Consider the following 19742-nt stretch of genomic DNA (forward strand, 5'->3'; position numbering starts at 1 on the left):
AGGTGGGCAAGCGTCCCACATGGCATCGCCTGCGAGCCGTTCGACACGTCGAGTGTTAGCGGCTTCACAGGCGATGCGTTGTCCTCCCATTGTGGCGGTCCCCAAGCGCGACGCCCGGACCCGTCCAACTTCTCACCTGCGCCATTGTGCGCCGCGCCGCTCGCCGCCCTCGCTAATTGGGAGCGCGGATTCCGGGACAACTTTTTTTTTTTTTCTTTCTTTTTGTTCCATTCCGCTGCGAAGCGCTGACCCGGACGTGTGAGGTCACAGCTGCGCTAATTGGCGCTGATGATGATGATGATGATGATGAAGTGTACAGTGTGTGCACCATTGTTGTCCATGAAATCTGTGCACACAGCTGAGTATGAACAATGTGAGCTGTCTTTTATTGTTGCTTTATGTAATTAAACGTCTTCACACACAAGATGGCCGCCCTGAAGGTACTCAACTCAACATTCAGATTCGATGGCCAAAACATTATTGCTACCTTTTTGGATAGATAAAAAAATTATTTAACACAATGCCCAACAATTGTGAACAAAGAACTTTCTTTCCTTCTGTAGTTAGCGCTAAATACTGCCAAGAAGGACTTAGTAAAAAAAAAAGGACTTAGTAAAAAAAAAAAAAAAAAAAATGCATTATGTAATTGTGTTTTAAAAGTTATTTATTTATTTGGTACCCTGTAAATCAGTGGCACTCCTGCCATTAGGCGGATTAGGCAAATGCTAGGGGCGCTCGTGAGTAAAAGGGGCGACAGGGAGAGGAGAAGTTTTTTTTTTTGTTTTTTTTTTTTTAATCCTTTGTCAGTCACGTAAACTTGCTCCTTCTGTTTCAAGTAAAGCATGGCCAGCCAACCACATACCTCCTTTCAGATGTAGCTTTGATTGACAACTACGGCTACCCAATGACATTCGAGATTGGGAGGATGAGGTGGGGGGGGAGACGTACGCGCTCGAGACGTGCATGAGCCAAATTTACTTCCGGGTTAGAAAGTAGTGAGCTATCGCCGGCCGGCCGGTGTCGGTACCATATGTGTTCGGCCTGCCAGATCCATTCGGGGGCCTTCGCGTCTGGTCGGCGCTTGCTGATGACGTCAGTACAGCAAGCGAGCAGTGTCAAATGTGTTCACGTTGGTTTGGTGTCCGAATTTTGCAGTCGTAATGATTATAGGAACACATTAGCACGTCAACTGACAATATTTCGTCCCATCGCAGTTTTACTTTTTTGCATTTATGTGCTATTATACCTCCATTTTTTATATTTATTTTATTTAATGTATTTTTTCAATCTATTTCATTATTTAGTCAATCTTAAAGTATCCTGCTTTTATACTTACGTTTATTTACGTTTTGCAATCTCAGCCCATACATTTTGTTATTTAAATGACATCTTTAATATTTTCTTGCCAATGTCACCTCAGAGGTGACACTGCACTATGAGTTGCGGAGGGTCGTGCGTATTGCAGAAAATAATTACCATGATGATGATAATAAAATGATGGAATTATTGCCTGAGATGTGACATTTCCTCACCAATATGTTCTGTACTCAGCCTCAGGTTATTAGGTAACTACGAATTTATTTGTAACCTTCATGTGTGTGCATGTGTGTCTCATGGACTATTGATATAAATATTAATCAAAGGTAATGGCCTACTACCGTAAAGTCGAAACTCATAAGTTAACTTCATCAACTACAGTAGCACATTTTACTTTTTCTTTAAAGATGTCAAATGCATTAACAAATCAATGAATGAATGAATGAATGAATGAATGCACAACTTTTCTTTATATGTTCAGTATTTTTTTCCTTCCACAAAACAACAACAACAAACAAGTCTGAAAGGGTTTCACGGCAAACCTTTAATCCTAGACAAGGGAAGACGAGAGATCAATACATTAGAATAGCCACGGTGAGATGTAATTGATTGATGATGATTGATGAATGATTTTGACGCGTTACGAATCCTTGCCTTTTGGGTCGCCGAACAGTTTGATCCAGTAGTGCGGCTGTGATAAGTCCCATTAGATAAATAATAATAAATTTCTTCGTAAAAAGCGTCAATGTTTTCCCTTCAACGACTGGAAAGTTGCCTCACCAATCACAATCGTCGACATCTCAGCCAACCCTGTAGCGTAAAACGTCTCAGCCAATCCTGTAGCGGAACGTCATCTGTAGGCGAAGGACCCCGAATGGATCTGGCAGGCCGAATACATATGGTACCGACACCGGCGTTGACACAAGGACCACCAGATGCCAAACCTCAATCCAGGATGACACAGTTGACTTTGCTGGGAATCCTGCCGCCACTGGTCCACTAAACAACGTTTACAAGTGAGTGGCAAACTTTTGTTTTGATTAGTCAAGCCACACAGCACGGACGAATTGTAGCAATACACACTATGCGGTTAACAGACCCACGCAGTCACACAAACACAACAAAAACTTTACTGCGGTCAGGCCAGCCGCCACTCGAAAAGACGAAGTCAAGCCAGCCGCCCCAACGATTGTTAATACTGTGCATTACGGTAACGTGCCGACGTGCCCCTGCGTTGGCCACCTTCAAAATAAAAGCTGAGCAACACCTGGTTTATGGTTTAAAATAAAGAATCATAAAAAAACAACGGTTTGTTATTCCAGAACCAGACCAGTTCTGAGGGACACTACACCACCCCAGGTATCCAACCAAACAACTTTGAACAAAATCTGATGTTGCATTTAAAAATAAAACTCATTTGAAAAGTTACATCTCGACTATAATCCCTGATTTCAAAAAATCATTAAAAATTCATGGTTTGTTATCCCAGGACCAGACCAGTTCTGAGGGACACTACACCACCCCAAGTATCCAACCAAACTACTTTGAACAAAATCTGATGTTGCATTTCAAAATAAAACTCATTTGAAAATTTAAATCTCGACTATTATTGCTGATTCAAAAATTTTGAAATGCAACATCAGATTTTGTTCAAAGTACTTTGGTTGGATACCTGGGGTGGTGTAGTGTCCCTCAGAACTGGTCTGGTCCTGGGATAACAAACCATGAATTTTTAATGATTTTTTGAAATCAGCAATAATAGTCGAGATTTAAATTTTCAAATGAGTTTTATTTTGAAATGCAACATCAGATTTTGTTCAAAGTACTTTGGCGGGATACCTGGGATGGTGTAGTGTCCCTTAGAACTGGTTTGTTCCTGGGATAACAAACCATGAATTTTTAAAGATTTTTTGAAATCAACAATAATAGTCGAGATTTAAATTTTCAAATGGGTTTTATTTTGAAATGCAACATCAGATTTTGTTCAAAGTAGTTTGGCTGGATACCTGGGGTGCTGTAGTGTCCATCAGAACTGGTCTGGTCCTGGGATAACAAACCATGAATTTTTAATGATTTTTTGAAATCTGGGATTATAGTTGAGATTAAAATTTTCAAATGAGTTTTATTTTGAAATGCAACATCAGATTTTGCTCAAAGTAGTTTGGCTGGATACCTGGGGTGCTGTAGTGTCCATCAGAACTGGTCTGGTCCTGGGATAACAAACCATGAATTTTTAATGATTTTTTGAAATCTGGGATTATAGTTGAGATTAAAATTTTCAAATGAGTTTTATTTTGAAATGCAACATCAGATTTTGCTCAAAGTAGTTTGGCTGGATACCTGGGGTGCTGTAGTGTCCATCAGAACTGGTCTGGTCCTGGGATAACAAACCATGAATTTTTAATGATTTTTTTAAATCAGCAATAATAGTCTATATTTTATTTTTCAAATGAGTTTTATTTTGAAATGCAACATCAGATTTTGTTCAAAGTACTTTGGCTGGATACCTGGGATGGTGTCGTGTCCCTTAGAACTGGTCTGGGCCTGGGATAACAAACCATGAATTTGTAATGATTTTTTTAAATCAGGGATTATAGTCGAGATGTAACTTTTCAAATGAGTTTTATTTTGAAATGCAACATCAGATTTTGTTCAAAGTACTTTGGTTGGATACCTGGGGTGGTGTAGTGTCCCCTAGAACTGGTCTGGTCCTGGGATAACAAACCATGAATTTTTAATGATTTTTTGAAATCAGGGATTATAGTCGAGATTGCAATGTTCAAATGAGTTTTATTTTGAAATGCAACATCAGATTTTGTTGAAAGTACTTTGGCTGGATACCTGGGGTGGTGTAGTGTCCCTTAGAACTGGTCTGGTTCTGGAATAACAAACCGTTATTTTTTTATGATTCTTTATTTTAAACCCTAAACCAGGTGTTGATTAGCTTTTATTTTGAAGGTGGCCAGCGCAGGGGCACGTCGGCATGTTACCGTAATGCACAGTATTAACAATCGTTGGGGCGGCTGGCTTGACTTCGTCTTTTCGAGTGGCGGCTGGCTTGACCGCAGTAAAACTTTGGAGCATACAATTATTTATCACTAAAGCACAGTTGCAGTACAATGTAAGTTGAATTCTCTTTTTTTTTTTATTGCCAAGTTGTTAATGTTGATGACTGTCACTAAGTTCTAATGAAAAAACAGCACTTTGCACATCCTTTTGGATTGATATTTTGCTTAGTTTTTCACTGTTGAAGCCCCAGGGCGGCCATCTTACTCCTCCCATCTCGCCAGCAGACTACTGTTTAAACTACTTTTGACCCTTCTCTTTTATGGCTCAGTTCCTTAGACCCAAATATTAGATTTGGCAGAGTCATCTTTTGTTGAATTACAGTTATAATTCTAGAATTAAAAAAAATATATACGTTTCCACCTGTAAACATCATTTAAGCATATAATTTCTACATGTATTTAAGGCAAATTGTAAAATGTCTGAAGTCCTTTTGTTTAACAAATTTAAAAGGTGATAAATCATGCTGTTTCTACTAAGTACTGTCGCAAATGTTCTCTAATTTGGATCCTGTAAACGTATAGGCTCGTATGACGAGAAACGTTTCTTGGGAGGAGTAATATGGCGGCCTCGCGGCTTCAAAACCGGCTCACCAGATCAGTGGTTCGTCTTCTTTGCTGATTCTTCTTCTACGCTTTCCGTTAACTCCCTATGGCAGCGCTACAGCGCCCACTCCAGGCTTGGCATATATATTACAGCCGATAAACGTTCTCGGCATCTTCTTTTGGACACTCACAAGTCTTGAGACGGTTCTGTCTGCACAAGATTTGATTGAGGAACGAAGCCAGCTTTGCTTCGGTGCACATGTGGCCTAAGTCAAACTGGTTTCGGGGGTTTTCCAAATAAAACAACTTGATTCTTAGAAAGACTCCTGAAAATGGGCCAAATTGACCGTAAAATGGTCGCTTCAAACAGAAAGAGTAGACTTCATTTGTCATCTTAATTAAACATGGAATATTGGGACTTTTTTGTTGGGTCTACTAACGATAGAGCAAATTTTCATGCTGCCAAATGAAAGTGGCTTCAGGGGCTGAATTTTCCAAATGGAAAAATCAATGCTATGTTTTAATGTGCCCTTGAGAAGGACCAAATCAACCCTAAAATGAACTCCGTGGACAAAAACGAGCACTGCGCAAAGCGATCATCCACAAATATAAAACGCTTTCTCCCGTTTGCTGCACGACTTGCATCGTCCCTAATGGACTGGCCTTTACTTTCAAATGTGTCTGGCTACGTACGGCGCCGCCCTTTTGGCCAGCTAGTTCTATCCACAATCAGTTCAAAGAGTCACTGAATACACACGTGTACACAACACACAACACAATCCCACCCCTTTACCGCAGCAACAGTAGTTTAGCGTTAGCGTTTTATCTGCTCTCCCTTTCCTCCCCCCCCCAGCAGCGAGCGATGAGGGAAGGCAGAGTGCATGGGATGGGTCACGGACAGGTCAGCGCCGAGTGCAATGGGTCGGGTTCTGTCTGGTGTTGAGCTGACAGACAGATGGATTAAATGTGTGTGGAGGGGGGTTGTGATGACGAGAGGGATGTTCCAAATTGCAGCAGTTTGACTCGCATTTTTCCTGATGCCGCTGCAGGGCAGTCATCAATGTGCAGTCTTGCATTAAAAAACAAAAAAACAAAAAAACAAAAACAGATTAATGTTTTCATTGTTTATATTTTTGGCTCCAATCAGAAATTCAAAATGGAAAACCGGGCCACAGGACTGAATTAGATTTTTAACGCATTCATTCCCAGCCATTTTCACTGAAGCGACCACCTTTACTGGATTTTGACTGCTTTTGCAAGGTCCTCAGAATACAAAAGAAAGATTAGTGTCTCTTCTTTCATCGGGGGGGGGGGGGGGGGGGGGGGAAGTAGATTTCTATCTGTTTCCGTTTTGTAGCAATTATCATTAGAATATAGCTAAGTTTCATCACAAATCTGTTTTAAAAAAAAAGTGGAGAAAGAGGTTTTTTCTGCAACATGGCCCTGGCTGATCTCTTATACTCTGCTGCCACCTGCTGGCCCTTTTTGTAATAACTACCATTGCTTCAAGCATTTTCTTCAGTTCAGAGGCTGCATCAAAGCCTTCTGTTTGCTCTAGCATAAAAAAAAAAAACATAAAAAAAGAAAAACATATAAATACGTCTTTGGGAGCAAATGAGTAATTAAGCAACATGACAAGATTTTCCAAAATGTTTGGTTTGATTGGACGTCCCTAAAATATCCACTGAAAATCCCTTTGTAGTCATTATGGAGTGAGTGGATGATTCCTGAATCACTCGACTTGGTAACGTAAGACGTTCTAAAAATGACATTCAGTTTCCGGTTATTCCGTTTTCCAGTCTTTTCTCATTGACATCTTTATTTGACAATGATCATAAAAGAAGGTATACGGTGATATTGTATGTTTATACTGTACTTGGAAAAAATAGTCCTATGGTGATGTTGAACATGTTAGCTTTAATTTCTAAAAAATAAATATAAAAAAATAAATAAATGATCTGGACTACATGCAAGTCCCATCAAAACTCGTAGCTGGTGCGTCGATGTCTGTGACCGCCATCTGAACTTTCGTGACGGTCAATTAGAGCAAATTTTAGGGTCGAACGTTTGTCAATATCCGCGTCGGGGGGGTGGAGAAAGGTCTGTTACTCTCATGTAAAAAAAGATGAGTTTCCATCTGGAGTAATCATGTCTCTGGTCCCTGTATGACAGGAGAGACTACGAGAACACAATTTTTGGGTCAAACTGATGGGCAGGGAGCTCGGACACGGTTGATTGACAGGTGGGCAGGTGCGGGTGATGCTCCCGACTGGTGGTGGGGGGCGCTCTGGGTACCTCACGATATGATACGAAATGCAATACAAGGCTCACGATACCAATTATATCACAATATGATGGACATAGACTGTTTTTTCAACGAGAAAATCGTTACTTTTTGTACCATCACTAAAACACAATATTCAAACTGTCGTCGTCTTCACAAGACTTTTGTGTATTTTTTTTATTTTAAACAAATACAAACGTCTTAAAGCCTGGGACACATATCAGGATTTTTCAAATCTTAAAAGATTGTTTATCTTTGTCAGATGCCACACATAAAGATAAAAAAAAAAAATCGGGCATTTAACAGCTTTGGTCATGCTTCGTTTTTAAAACATCGCTAGCCTAGCGCAAACAGGAAGTTAGCAAATGCTAACAGGAAATTAGCATCGACTAACAAATCGAATCGGGCCCCTTCTGAATCGAATCGAATAGATTTTGGAAATCTGAATCGATACCCAGCCCTATCATTTAAATATACAAAATTGATTTGATTAGGTTAAGTATGTTCTAATACGCTTAAATGTTTTTAAAAGTGCACGGGAGTGGTCAAATTATTTCAAAAGTTTTATAGTCTGGCAATATTGCAAATTGTCACATGTTGCCAGTCTGGAATGTGACAAACGCGGATTATCCATCGTACTAAGCAAAAGTCTTGGGACACATTTAGAAATCGACATCCAAAAAATGATATTAATACAGGTGTATTGACTGTAAATACGCGTGCGTGCGTGTCACTCTGTAGGCTTTCTACGGCGTTTCTGGGCTCGCTGGGAGCCGTGCGAGCGTGGATGGTGAAGTTTCGGGTTCATCTTGAGTTCAAGGAGGTTCAACGGGCGGTCAGCGGGCCACGGCCGGAGCGGATTCATTCTCTTGCACACGCACGTCACGCACACGCACACTCTCTGCACCCTCATGCCTCCCATCTCCTTTTAGCACTCAGTTGATCTTTTTGTCTCCGGTTTGACCCGGGTTGCGGCGGAATCTGGTGACTGTATTAAAACTCGGCATTTATTTTTAGCCTCTTCTGAGCCCAACTTCTTTTTTTTGTATATGTTTTGTTCTGTTGTCAAGGCAATGGCATAGAAACACAGTGGTAAGAGCGCTGAGCACTGAATGTTTGCTTCAGTCTTTCATCTTGCTCATCTGTTTTTTTTTTTTATTTTTTTATTTCAGGAGTAGACAGAAACGTGCAGATTATATGGAAAGTTAGTTATTGATATCTATTTGGGGAGGGGGGGTCATTTCTGGTTCCATTATATAGAAAATATATCAAGGTTTGATCAACAAATGATAGCAAGTTTGAGCAAATGAGCCCCCAGCTATACCGTTCTTACCCGCATGGATGTTTAGCACAGCAGTCTACTAGATGAAATGCAGAGAAGGTCCCCAACTAAACACCTACAATATAATTGTTTCATACAGGAATATATAGTATGTATGATTGTATGAGTTTATAAGTGTCAGTCAAAGCGTCTTTTAAAAAAAAACAAAAAACAAAAAAACAACAACATAGGAAATATAAAATTACTCCCCCAAGGATTTGCATTCCTATGGAGTTTAGTATTGCATACGGAAAAAAGTGATGAAGATGCAAGTAAATATTTAGTTTTGATTTTGTGTGTGCGTGTCTTGGGAGCGAGCTGACAGGACGGAGCTGCTTGTCCAAAAATGAGGAGAGAATAAACTCTCCACTTGTGTTTTTTGGCAAGAATCGGCACTTTAGTTGAAGCCGGCCTCTAACACGAAGGATGTCATTGTTTCCTCCTCAAATTAGCTTTTGAAATTCTTTTTTTTTTTTAATTACATTTTGACAACAAAAGATCTCTAGTGGAAAAGGACGAACACTCATCTCAGCCTATTCATGGGAATAAATGGGGAAAATTTGTATCATTTAAGACTTTAAATTACCTGTGTGAAAGGTGAGCGCAGCAAATGTTTCTATGGATGGATGGGGGGGGGGGAAACTACTGTACATAAAACTAAGAAATTTCCCCAAAAAATTAAACATTTTCATAATTTAATGTTGTATTTATTTGTTTGTTTGTTTGTTTGCAACATCCACATTAGATGGCATAGGCAAAAATAAATAAATAAATAGTCAAGAAACCATCGAAATTTTGCGATTTAATTTCCGATCTGTCAAAATCGCTGCTGCTTCAAACCAGAATGTTTTAACTTCCTGTTCAATTTGGTTTATTGGTTTTGAACATATAAACACATTACGAGTGTTTAAAAAAAAAAAAAAAGAAAAAAAAAAAGTTGAAATAAAATAAAAAATTTAAAGGACGAAAGGGAAAAACTGTCAACAAAAACATCCATAATTTACATGTTCAAGGAGTAGGAGTATATGGAGGACCAAATAAATAAATGACTAAAAGTGAAAATAAAAAACGAATATAAAAAAATATAATTCAAAAATGAAATACAAATTTACATCTTTAATTATATATATTTTTTGATATTTTTTTGTTTCCATTTATATTTAATTTTTTGGATATCCTTTTCAAATTATATATTTTTTTATATATTTTTTTTTATTTTCACTTTTAGTCATTCATTTATTTGTTTATTTAGTCATTTATTTATCTTGAATTTTGGCAATTTTGGTCATCCAGTAACAATAGACATGTCTGCCCAGTTTTTGTTGCTCGGTTCAGATCTTACTCATGCTACGATATTTCAAACGGCATATTTCAGGACTCAGGTAAGCAACGAATGTCCTAAACGCCAACTGACATCGGTCCAATTTAATGCAACCTTTTCATGCGGGTATTGATAATGAGTCGGGTACTTCATAAAAACAAATCCATGCGGGTTCAAGTAACCTGCCTGGCGACCATCTTATCAGGACGGCGTATTGCTGAGTTGCACTTTGCATGAGAAATCGAAGCGGCGGTGGCGACGGTCACGTTCTTTATGACTGAGGTGAATTAACCGAGACGCGTATCAGCTTTTTTCTTCGCCCCCACCAACCCCTCGTCCCTCGAAGCGTCTGCCATTAAATGGAGGGTCACACTTAAGTAACCTTATCTTGTAATTGGGTTCAAGGTTAAGTGACCCCGCCGTGCGGAGGTCCGGGGGTTGAGGTCACCGTGTCAGTGAGAAAGAGTGAAGGCAGTGGGGGGAGTTTTTTTAAATCACTGGATGGATGGAAATCAAGGCTGGGGCTGGTGGCCATGTGCCCCACAATCACCTCACAAACCTCACTGCCGTTTACCAACAATAGACGAGAGAACGGGTGTGGGATTACAAGGATTAAAAACAGCAGTTAGCTAGTTAGATAGCAGGTTACTCAGTTGGCGATTAGCAGGAATAGAAAAAATGGGAACGGTCAACTTAGAGGTAGCAAGTTGGCTAGATGCTAGCAGGTTATTCAGTTGGTGATTAGCAGGAATAGAAGAAATGGGAATGATCTACTTAATTAGCAAGTTGGCTAGACAGTGATTAGCAGGATGAAGCAAAATAGAAGTGGCAGTTAGCTAGTGGGTTAGCAAATTAGCTAGTAGGCAAGTAGCGGGATTACAGGAAGTGAGAATGTTTGCCCCTTTTACGATATTTTCTTTACACTTTTTTGGAGTGTTTATTGGTTGTTGTTTTGTTTTTGTTTTTTGTTTAGTTTTTTTCTGTTGTCAATTGTCGTCATGTTTTTGGCTTGATGAGATGTTTAAAATGATAATGATAATAAAAATAATGTTTGTGTTGAATGTTGAGAAGTGTGACCTTATGTTGTTTGTTTGTTTGTTTGTTTATTTATTTGTTTGTTTGTTTGTTTTGTGTGTATATTTGTTTCAACTTGTGGGAAATAAAAAAAAATAAAAATGAAAATGATAGTTACCTATAGCTAACAAATTAGAAAGTTGTAATTAGCAAGATGACGTTAAATGAAAAGTTAGTATGGAGGACCAAAACTGCCAAAATTCAAAATAAATAAATGACTAAATAAATAAATAAATGACTACAAGTAAAAATAAAAATGGATATAAAAAATATAATTCAAAAAATATATCCAAAAAATGAATATAAATGGTAATAAAAAGAGCAAAAAACATATATAAATACATATGCATTTAATTTTTTTATAATATTTTTTTATATCCATTTTTATTTTCACTTCGGCATTTATTTATTTATTTATTTATGTATCTATTTATTTATTTATCTATTTATTTATTTTGTATTTATTTATTCAGTCATTTATTTATTTTGAATTTTGACAGTTTTGGTCCTCCATAAGTTAGCACTTAGCAGGTAGGTGCTTTTTATTTATTTATTTATTTATGTATTTATTTTTTTATTTTTTTGTCACCAAATAACATTCTTCTATTGAGAGGAGAAAAAAGGGGGTGGGGGGGGCTCTCTGAATTATACAATTTGTGGGAGTTAATTGTAGGATAGTGTTTGAATGTTAGTGGACCAAATTAAATATTTCATTCATTAGAACGCACATTTTATAACTTTGATATTGCACTTTTTTTCTTTCTTTTTTTAAATGCACTTGTGCTGACATGGTCAATTAACTGATTGCGCGACATGTGGACACCTCTATACTTGCCATGGCTGGGGGGATACGGCAGTTGCCTAGCAACCCTCCCCTCAAGCCAAGGTCTCACAAGCTTTTAACCTCCGATCGATCTCCACGTCAAGTGGGCTAATATTCACCAAGCAGATTGGAGAAGTGCGCCTTACAAGTGCCATGAAGGGCCCGAACGCATGTACGCCACCGCACAGTGGATTTAAAAAAAAAAAAAAAAAAAAAAAAGTGGAATTGTGAGGTAAAGGCGGACGGGAGAATGAAACTCTTGAGCGGCCTCTTCATCTCCCCATGTGTGCATTACATGGCCTCCTCATCCTCCTCTGGGCCGACCTCTCCGCAGGGTTAAGTGCTCACGTCGCTTAACGTGCGTAGGGGGAAAAAAAAGACAAGTTCACCATCAGTCGGTTAGTTGGCTAGCAAGCAGGATCACGGAAAAAGGAAATTACTCTTAGTGTTTTGCACAATTTGACAAAATCAAAATCAAAGCTGGTTGGTCAGTTAGGATTGGACAAAATGAAAATACAGGGTGATTAAAAAAGAATGACCTTATTTCATGAGCCAATGAAGGAAAAATAGCAAAAAATAACGCTTATAATAAAAGTATTCTACTAACAGTCAAGTTTTATTTCCCATGTTACAAGTGCTCAATATGGCCTCCCCTTGCAGTTTACAAACCCCCATAGGAAAAAAAAAATGACAAACTGTGAGGTCAGGAGATCTAGGAGGCCAAGCACGAACAGTATTTATTTATTTTGTATTTTTTTTGCTGTTGTTGCCAGATGCATAAGTATGTCAGTGTCACATGACAATTTATAGAAAAGTGCCAAATCTGATCTTTCAAACACCCACTCCCACATTCTGATTCATACATTTACTTACCAAATATTTGATCATGAAATCGGGTCATTCTTTGTGAATCACCCTGTAAGTTAGTTGATGATTAGCTGGTGGCAGCTAGTTAGCTAATTTAGTAGGATTAAGATGAACAACGTAGCTAAATAACTGTTTAGTCTAACGGCTACTGTCATTTTTCATTGTGTAATCCTGCTTTCATCTTATCACCAACTCGCTAACTAAGTAACTGACTGACTGACTGACTGACTGACAGTTAGCTGCTTCGTGTACGGAAAAATGCTGTCATTGAGGGCCAGCGAATGAAAAGTTTTAGCCAAATGTATGGTTACACAACATGCAAATAGCAGTTAGCTAGGTACCTTGTTCGCTATGTGGCCAGTTAATTACTGTACAAACTATTTCTATGAAGATTTAAAACTATTGTTTATACTGTAGGTTTTAGGTTAAAAACGGGCCATCATTACAGATGATAAACACTGTGGGCAGATTAGATGACATGGCAACACATTGAGGCTGAAAACTGATTGGACCAGAAAAAAATATGTAATAATCTGTAGCATCCACATCCATGCACTGGAAGCAGGACAGCCAAGAGAAACACAGACTGTTGGGATTGGGAAGATAATTCCATGGCACCAATATTACAATTTAGTTGTAAATGTAGACGAGTGCTGGTGTTGAAGAAAAAAAGGTGTTTGTGGCCCCCGTCCCACAGTAGGTTGACATTTTCATCATTCAAACGTGGAGGGGGGGGGAAAAAAGCGTCAATCCTTTCATTTTGGTAACAAGCGTAACTTCCCTCCGTCCACTTCCTCGCCCGTGTTGGGGAAATGATGGATTAGTTGAGAGCGTTGTTGGTAGGTTGAGGTTCAGGCAGTGCAAGCTAGCGAGCCATCCATTGCCAAGGGCAAGGAAATAGCCCAGATTAAAGAGCTTGTAAATAATGGCCCATAAACATCTGCCCGTTAGCCAACACAATCCGTCTTGCGCCTCCAACACTGCCCTCCCCAACCCCCCATCTGTTCGCCTCCTCCTTTTTCTCCGCGCTCTTGATTTCCTTGAATGCATCATCCTCGCAAACTCGCTCCAACCCAAACAAACACTCAGATTGACCCCCCCTACCCCGGGTCATGTACAGTTCATGTATAACCGACCCGCCTACTCAACCTCCTCCACAGCCCCCATGACTCAACCCAAAGACAACAATGGGGGAAGCCTTGCTTTGATTCTTCTTCGTACCATGAAGCAAAATGATAGTTAAATTAGCAGGAACGCACAAAATCAAAATGGCAGCTACTTCATCGTCAGTCAGCAAAACGAAAAAGTCAGTTTTCGAATTTACTGAGGTTTGTTCGTTCGTTGGCGATTTGCAGGATGACACAAAATGGAAAAATTATGGCTAGCTAAGTTATATTTAGTTACCGTAGTTGGATGTACATTAGCGATGGATGTAGAATGAGAGGATAATTATTAACTAGACTAAGCGCAATTTCTGGAGAAATTGTGTGGGAATGCTGAAAGCTGAATGCTTATGAAGTTTATTGAAAAATAAATTATGTGAAAAGTACAAAGTTTTAATTGAAGTTGAAAGACAAATTAATAAAAAGAAGTGAGCAGGTCATGCTGATCCGTTGTATGTATGGGAAGTGGGCGTGGAAAGTGGGACTTCGAAAAAGTTCTATGTCAGTCCCATTGAAAATGAATGGGGAAAAGTCCCCGGAATGTGTGAACTTTTGAAGCAAGTTGAAATTTGAACAGTGTAAATCGGAAGTATTATGTGGGAGTTGTTTTTCGGCAAAAAAGTGAGGAGAATAAAAATCCGGATAACAAATGTGAGATGCTTTCAGCATTCCCACAACTAGTCAGCTAGTTAGTGAGCAAGGAAGTTATTGAGCTACCGGTACTTAGCTCGTAAAGAAATCAATGGTTAGTTTGTTTGATATTCCTTCTCAAGTTCAAGGTCAACTTTATTATCGCCAAGGGGCAATTCCTTTTACAGCCAGCAGTCAACCTGAGAAAAAAAAAAAACAACAAAAACAACAATACACACGCTGACACAGTACACAATGTTAAGACCTATTTTTAAAAGTAATAGAGGCTGGAATAAATGAGTTTCTACATCGTTTTGTTCTGCGCCTGGGCATTAGTGTATCGCCACTCTGATGGTAATAGTTTATATTTGTCAGACGAATATAGTTCTTTAGGGCGGCACGGTAGTCGAGTGGTTAGCACGTCCGCTTCCCAGTTCTGAGGTCTCCGGTTCGAGTCCAGGCTCGGACCTTCCTGGGTGGAGTTTGCATGTTCTCCCCGTGCCCGCGTGGGTCTTCTCCGGGTACTCCGGTCTCCTCCCACATTCCAAAGACATGCATGGCAGGTTAATTGGGCGCTCCGAATTGTCCCTAGGTGTGCGTGTGAGTGTTGATGGTTGTTCGTCTCTGTGTGCCCTGCGATTGGTTGGCAACCAGTCCAGGGTGTCCCCCGCCTACTGCCCAGGGCCAGCTGAGATAGGCGCCAGCAGCCCCCGCGACCCTTGTGAGGAATAAGCGGTCAAGAAAATGGATGGATGGATATAGTTCTTTAAGTTTCTGTCCTTTTTTTGTGACATTATCATGAGCAAATCGCTAATGATTTGAATGTGATTAGAGCTGCGGGCCTCATACAGTAAATCTCACGCCGCTCACTTGTCACGATTAGGCATCTTTAATGTAAGCTTTCCCGGCTCCCATCTGCTCGCTCTGATCTGGAGGGTCCCGGTCAAGGGTCAGCTTTCGTGACGGGGACCCCTGGTACCGGCGCACCGCCGGTGGCAAATTAGCGCAAACAAAGGCTAATTGGTTTACCAACTCGGGCCAAAAAAAGCCTCACGTCAGCCTTTTATGTGGCGTCCAAGCTTTGAACGGCCGTTGCATAAGCGTTTGTCCAAATGTCACTAGTAAGCTTTTACTTTAGTTCTTTGGTGACTGAGCGTGTTACGCGCAACAGTCGGCTTACACACGCTCGCATTTTTTGGCTCCTCCGCCTGCAATCCCGGTGGGAAAAGTGCTGCTATTAAACGTAGTTGCTTAGTTGGTTACAAGTAAAAAAAAAAAAAAGTTGGCTAGTTAGTTAGTTAGTTAGTTAGCCAAATGTATGGTTACACAACATGCAAATGGCAGTTAGCTAGCTAGTTAGCCAAATGAATTGTTACTCAACACACAAATGGCAGTTAGCTAGCTAGTTAGCCAAATGTATGATTACACAACATGCAAATGGCAGTTAGCTAGCTAGCTAGCTAGCAGGTTAGCCAAATGTATGGTTACACAACATGCAAATAGCACTTAGCTAGCAAGCTAATAGTTAGTCTAGTCAAGTCATCTTTATAGCCAAATGTATGGTTACAAAATATGCAAATGGCAGTGAGCTAGCTAGCTAGTTAGCCAAATGTATGGATACACAACATACAAATGGAAGTTAGCTAGGTACCTTGTTAACTATGTGGCTAGTTGGTTACTATGCAAACTATTTCTATAAAGATTTGAAACTTGTTTATACTGTATATTTTTAGCACAATTTATTTTTACACCTGTATGGCAGTTAAGAAGAATGATGCAAATGTCTGTTAGCTACTGAGCTAAATAATTTTTTAGCTACTTGTTTAATTACTTGCTATGAAAACTATATCATTTTTTTTTGTTTACACATTTTAAGACCAGTTTATTTTGACACTTGTATAACAGTTAAGAACTTAAGACTGTTATGTTGTTGTACAGTCGATCGTTAGCATGCTGAAAGTTCAGTTGTTTCCAAAAAGTGAAAAGACAAACGTGTTACTATCGATTTCTATCTACATATAAGATGCCACACTGCATCAATGTTGGCTGTGTGCTTAGATTGGCAAGATATTATTTGCAAGGCAGGCAGCATTGAAAATGAAAGCAAAGCAAGCGTGGACGTTCGTCAGATCAAGTATTGATCCCATTCAACAGAATCACAGCTATATCGCGGTTAATTGTTTTGCACCCCGTGAAATCGTGATCCTTTTCGATGGGTGTTCACAAGAGTCTGAATTTCCACTTGTGTGCTGCCTGGGGGGGCGGAGTACAATATATTTTTTACATTTTTATCTCAAGGTCTCTCCATATTGTGTATTTTCACCCATTGCAGGTGAAACTATCTCCTGTGAAAAACTGTTTCACTAGGAAAACATGACCCAATGTGTTTAGAATAAAAACGGGCAAGCGTTCATCATTTTTACTGTCCCATGAAAAAGTGTTTTTGTAACTCAAGCCCTGCTTTTAAAATAGTCTGAGCCTCCCATCATGCTACAAAAACCTTTTTGAAAAGGAGATAAATGAGCCACACTGGTGCAATTTATGGCCAGAAATCTCAGTATCATAAAAGCACAAAGTCCGAAGCGGATAACTCGGAGCGCTATTTGTTAATTCCATAATTCCACCAAAGAGTTGTTTGGTCTGTTTGCAGGATTAGACTGAAAGAAAAATTTGGTGAACGGATGCAGCATGTGGTGGCGGGCTGTTTTTTTTTTGTTTTTTTTTTGTTTTTTTAACTCTTGCTTTGCCCTCCTTGGAGGATTATGCACATGATTTTCAATCACTTTTCAAAACAACAAAGTCCGTCGCCTGGTTTTTCAGGTTCTCGCATTAACGCCATAAACCGACTTTGCGGCAAAAGTAGTTTATGGACTCACATCACATGACGACGTACTTCTTACTCATCTTGTATTTCTTCTTCTACTTCCTTTTGGCGATTGCCAAATTCTTTTGGTGCATTAGTGCCACCTCTGGTGCCCAAAGAAGAACAAAACCTAAATAAGTTGGAGGACCAGTTAATGAAAAATAAGTGTGACTTATAGTTTGGAAAAATATGGTGATTTTCTGCAAAACATCGAAATCAGCATTAGCGTACAAAAAATCCATATTGGTTGGCTGCTATTGCTGTTTAAAACAAAAAAATGTTGGTGTTTTTAGGAGGCTGGAACGGATTGATGGCATTTCAATTCATTTTAATGGAGAAGATTGATTTGATATACGAGCCTTCTTAAACGTTGTCGTCACCCTCCCTCCACTCCTTCATTCTTTTTTTCATTTTTTTTTTTGCGGTTCCAATTTACGAGCTGCCATTTTGGCCTAGCAGACAAGCCCGCACCTTGAGCGCATTCCGATGGCGCTGGAGAAATGTATTTGGCGGACAAATCAGTGTGAGGTCGCGGCGGGCGGACGGACTGAAACGGAACAGAACGGGGAAGGTTTTTGCGCTCCCCGGCCAAGCCGACTTGATGACGCGCGCTAACGACGACATGCGCACACATCTGATGCTTCATGGGTGGCCAACTGAGAGCGAATCAGCTGCGGGGTGGCTGCTGGTTAATTTGACCTGTCCGATCGGTCGGGCCAATAGGGCGGCTTATCCGTGACCTTCGAACCTGGGAGTTTTCCAGTTGGCCGATCAGGAAGAGAACCTTCACTTGACCCCCCCGCATGGTAATGTTTGGCATGTGCGTGTGCGTGTGTGGCTAAGCGGTCCCGTATCCGTGTGAGAATGGACCTTCGCCAAGGTGGAAACAAGCATAACCTTTCAAAGATAGTATGGCATCAACATTTATGCACTATTCACTGGGAAATGAGAAAAATAATATTAAAGAAAAATAACATATTTGCTAAGAAATCATTATTTACCACAGTAGTGACAGCATTGACAAAAATATTAAATTAGTACTTGTAATGGGATAAATTTTAAAAATAAAAAGAAGTTTTAGAAATAGTATACATTTAAAGTTTTTATTTTCTTGAGAAAAAAAGGCATAATCATATGGCATTACAGTGGTATGTATTTTCTTTTTCAAAAGGACAAATATTCCAAGTACAGCCTTTTTTATTATTTTAAAAATGTTTGTATTTACTTATGTTAGTTTATGTATTTGAACTTTGATTCATGCATTATTTGGGATGGATGGAAATTAATAAAAAATATTATTTTTATCAGTCATCTACAAATTGAGAAAAAATATCAGATGAAATTGCATATCAAAAGAATTGTTATTTGCAGCTAAACGAGACACGACTGCAATTTCCAACTGACCTTAACTCAACAAATCCAAGCTCAACTAAACCTAACCCTGCAACCTTTACAAAAAAGTGAAAGTTGCTGCGTGCATTTTTGCATCCGTGGCAGTTTGAGATGCAAAAAAAGTTTGGACTTCCATGAGGAAGTGACGAAGTCGGAAGGCTTCCCGTCCAATCCAGGTTATCCGTGACGCTCTTGGTGAGACATTAAAGAGGTTCCCCGCTGCGGCGGTGGCGACCCGGCGCAGGGCTTTACAAGGAAGCGGCGCGATAGCAGCGCAGCTCAATTAGCTTGTGTTGTGGCTTTTGGCTGCTTGCGAGACAGCACGGGTCCAAATCCTCTCCCGCGGGCCCAGCTGGGAGGATTAAGACTGGTTCCTGTCCCGTGGCTGACCTCTCCATAGCCCCAACAGATGTCCTGATTCCGCCTCCCCCAGCCCGCCACCACTGACACTCTCGAACCCTCTCTTGACCCCGACACTCAAAACAGAGCACTCAGGTGACATGCCTTATCACAGGAACCCTTGGACGGGGGACTATCTGCCGCTAATCTCAGCCGCTTTGTAGCGCATCGACAAATGTCCCCCCGACCCTCCCAAACCCTCCAGTTCGTAGTTGTGGGCGGAGCGATCCAAATATCGATATTATCGATACCAAGTCAGTATAGTCAAACAGATAACGGGCATGTCACAGTAGCCACAGGGCAGACTTGCGCCGTCACGTGACTTAGCGTTAAAGATGTAACAATATCCAAACATCACGATACATCACGGTATGAAGGTCACGATACGATATTGCGGGGAGGTTGGCGATACAAAAAAAGGTCACAATATTGTAAAAAAAATATATAGTAAAAAAAAAAAAAGCTCTACTATAAAAACAAAATTGTGCTATGCACATGACAGTAATGCATATAAACAACCTACAAATGCTAATAACACTTAATATTGAGGCACTTGTTAATACAAGGGATGTAACGATAAGTGCAATATCGCGATATCGCAATATTAAAACTGCCACAATATATCGTCGTCGTCATGTCCCGATATTAAAAGCAGCACATATGTAAAAAAAAAAAAA

At 39.8% G+C, this 19742-nt stretch overlaps 1 protein-coding gene across 7 annotated transcripts in view; it reads left to right on the plus strand.

Annotated features, from left to right (window-relative positions):
- Positions 1 to 2227: 2227 nt before the first annotated feature.
- LOC144022853 (interleukin-21 receptor-like) overlaps positions 2228 to 19742 on the plus strand; it is a 33736-nt gene continuing 16221 nt past the window's right edge. For 5 of the 7 annotated variants that reach the window (XM_077528006.1, XM_077528007.1, XM_077528009.1 and 2 more), the window contains exon 1: positions 2228 to 2333. The gene's annotated coding sequence lies outside the window, so the exon portion shown is untranslated. The remainder of the gene's footprint in view (positions 2334 to 19742) is intronic. The other 2 variants (XM_077528002.1, XM_077528008.1) reach the window with 1 other exon arrangement.

This window comes from Festucalex cinctus, chromosome 7 (assembly GCF_051991245.1).
Source record: "Festucalex cinctus isolate MCC-2025b chromosome 7, RoL_Fcin_1.0, whole genome shotgun sequence".
In the NCBI taxonomy this organism is placed as follows: Eukaryota; Metazoa; Chordata; class Actinopteri; order Syngnathiformes; family Syngnathidae; genus Festucalex; species Festucalex cinctus.